General features: G+C 40.9%; 1 non-coding gene across 1 annotated transcript; it reads left to right on the top strand.

Annotated features, from left to right (window-relative positions):
• On the top strand, positions 1-2,771 carry LOC104583618. The gene is made up of 3 exons (XR_002964682.1): positions 1-559; positions 659-836; positions 2,256-2,771. It is a non-coding gene; the product is annotated as an uncharacterized LOC104583618 (transcript).
• The last annotated feature ends 615 nt before the right edge of the window (positions 2,772-3,386 follow it).

Genomic DNA, 3,386 nt, shown 5'->3' with positions numbered 1-3,386 from the left:
CGCCCATAACCCCAATTTCCTTCTAGAGCTCTCTCTCTCCACTTCCCTCCATCCTTTTTCAAGTATCGGGGCGGCGGATTGGGGGAGGTTTCCCGGAGCGATCGTGGTCGGTGGGAGCGATGAAGCGCGCCAGGGACGGGACGCCATTGGTGCCCCCCTCAGACCAGTTAGTGGCTTTGCATCCTCGTCGTCCCCTTCTTTTCCATGTTCTGCGTTGACGTTGCAATGGAGGAGAAAACTTGTGATTCTTCAAGCCAGAAATTCGACGGCCTGTTTTGATTCTTTGCTGTTCTTTGATCGGGCGCGATTTCGAGGATATTCGTGATAAACAAGGCTCCAATCTACTCGCGTTTTATTTCACCAGTTTTAATGGTGTTTCGATTCCGTCGTCTTTCTTCTCGTGAAGTCCGGTCCAGGTCCAGCCGCCGACTTGCATGGATCTGAAGCCGGCGGCCACCGACGCGTTTGCGTACATCGCGGCCGTGAAGGACCAGCTCCAGGGCGAGCCCGACAAGTACCAGGAGCTCATCAACACGTTGATTGAATTCCAGGGCAATAGGTTGGGGATGGTTGTGAGATGCTGCGTGATTAGAGCAAGAAATGGGACGCCAGTTCCAGTAGTGAAGTTGTGTTAACTTAAATCTTCCTGGTCTTACAGGATAGACAAGAACTCTATGCTCAGCCGTGTGAAGGTCCTGTTGGCTGGGTGTCCCGAGCTCATCCTCGGCTTCAACGAGTTCTTGTCAACTTCCTGTGCACTCAATATTCAAGAGGACAAAAGGCAGCGGCAGGAGGATAAAAAGCTGCTTTGAAGACATTTGTTTGGCCATAGCTAGGTAACAAATGATATGGTCGGTCATTTTGCTGTTGTTTCTTGTGGATGGGTTTCCTTATCTCATTTTGTGTTGAATGATCTAACAATGCGCGCTCCTAGTAATGTGGGACCTTATAGATTTGGATAGTTTTTGCATTTGGTATCAATTTGTTTCATATTACTATCCGACACATTTTGATTCATCATTCAACGGAGTATTTAATCATCCAACACGTCCAAGGAAAAATGTGGCACTGCGCTGAATGACGTAGCATGCATGTGTTTCGGACTTTCAGTGAGGTGGATTGAATTTTGGTGTTATGTATTGCTCCATGAAAAGCAAATCTAAACTTTTTACATGTCACTATGAAACCATTATTTTTTGCTTAGATGGGAAAGCTTCTATCTGATTAGACAAGGTCACTTGCTTATTTATCCTATGTTTTGAAGGGTCTCTGTGTCATATATACACCACTTGTAACAATGTAAATCTGAACAACATTCACTGGCATGCGCCACTGGTTCTGCTAGCTATTGTTAGTTTGTTACATACCTAAAACTCCATTTCTAAGCCAACTGTCAATCTGATTGAAAATGCTTTAACTAAACTATCATTATGCTGCCAGAAAAATGTAACATATGTGTACTAGTTTGTAGTAGCTTGGATGGTGCATTTGAGCAGAATTATATTTTCATATTGCAGTTTCAGATTTCTTCAGTGCTAAGTCTGTGAAACAAGATTGAAACTCAGAATACATTTTTTTCGTGAAAATATGAAAAGCCTATGTCTCTCTGTTTTACTTGCTTGGTCTGACTCCCTGTTTCCTCCAGCAAGCAGCCAAATTATGTTAGAGGAAAAACATTAGTTAAAACTTTCAAAATTGCTCTAGAAGAGAGGCAATACTGAAACATGAACTTTGTGTTCTGGTGCTCACCGCCTGCGCCTCATGGCCCCAGCATGTGTAGTTCTTGTTCACAAGACATACAGATCAAAGTATTTTATTGTGATTCTTCCTGTTCATTTGTACCTTAAAATATTGCTCAAATATTTTGTACCAAGACAATAATTAAAGAGAAGCATATCTTGTGGGTTTCAGCTTGCTGCTTCCTGTTTCTTGCTTGCTGTAGCGTTGCTAGATGGATCTGCACCATCAACTCCTCATATATGACTGGAAATTACTCAAAAATATATATGTCTGGAAATCAGAGATTGTGAAGATAATGTACATACATCTAGAATTGTCTTTCTTACAAAATGTACCATAATCACTGGATGGGTTTGATATATACAAGTTTCTTGTTGCTTACCTCGATGATCTAATTTTCATGCTGTGAGTGTGCTGTTCCTCACATTGCCTATTAGTTCTACGGATTTGTTAATTCTCTTGCATGAGACCTGGACTTATTCCAAACTAACAATCTTCTAAATGATTTCCTGCAGCTTTGCAAACTCAGCTCTGAGGGCAATGTAAAGAAGCTGGTAGGAATATGGTGATCTGCGTTGTTTTTATCATGCGAGATCGTCATTTAGTTAACCAGGATTAACAGTGAGGAACCCGATGACCTTAACGTAGTGCAGTGGTATAGTATACTGGAAGTTGTTTTCCGCCATCCCGATGTTAATATCTGATGCAGTGAATGTCCACTGGGAAGATTTGATGATAGAAGTTGATGAGCAGATGCCATGAGCAGTTGGATCGTGGCATCAAAATTGATATTAGCATTCCTTTTAGATGGTAAAGGAAATTGATTTTTTTTGGATTTGTAGTATTATTTTTTACACAAAAAGCATTTCTCCTATTATCTGTCTATTATTCTTTTTGAATTAAAGTGTTTTCAAGAACTTGCTGTCATGATTTTTATCATAACAGAGTTGGCATAACGCCCTCTTACAATCCTATTAGCCACCTCTACGGGTGCCGAACCGAATAACAGACCAGAACTATGATTTCTACGACTGAATTGAGACAGGATATATGAGTGCATTCGTTTCCAGCATGTGTTTTCAAGAACTTACTTAATCCTAACTCAGAAATTTGCCGCATCAGTTTCTTTGTTTCTTCGATGATGTCACACACAAGGCTGACTTTTGTTATTCTGCCAAGAGCTGAAACAACTAAGCTGCATGGAATCAGTTTCAACCCTCAGAAGCTGCTGCATCGTTCCAATGGATACCTTCCAGGCATGCGAAAGCTTTTGCCATGCCCAGCTTAAGCATCTTGGCTCGATCTGAACCAACATGAAGTTAGGAGTTTACAGGTGAAACATTTCCAGATGTTATGGTGGAACAATAAATTGAACCAGATATCGAAACAAAGAAGCCATGCATCTGACACCTGCAATATGCAATTTTTCCTTGCTTTTGTTTTTCCTATAATTTTCCTCGATCTGCGGTGTAGTACTGAAAATTCAGACGGCAACAGTTGAAAATAATATCTGTGATGCTTACTCTAGGTCACTTACTCTTGCAATTCATTGTGGTAGCTAGCAATAACATATTAAACCAAAAGTAACAGTAATGGGAACATGCCACAAAAGTGTTTTATCTAGGTGAATGTTTCTTTTATCTGAC

This window comes from Brachypodium distachyon, chromosome 3, assembly GCF_000005505.3.
Source record: "Brachypodium distachyon strain Bd21 chromosome 3, Brachypodium_distachyon_v3.0, whole genome shotgun sequence".
In the NCBI taxonomy this organism is placed as follows: Eukaryota; Viridiplantae; Streptophyta; class Magnoliopsida; order Poales; family Poaceae; genus Brachypodium; species Brachypodium distachyon.
Note: the sequence above shows the minus strand (reverse complement) of the source record. Positions and strands in the feature narration are given on the sequence as shown.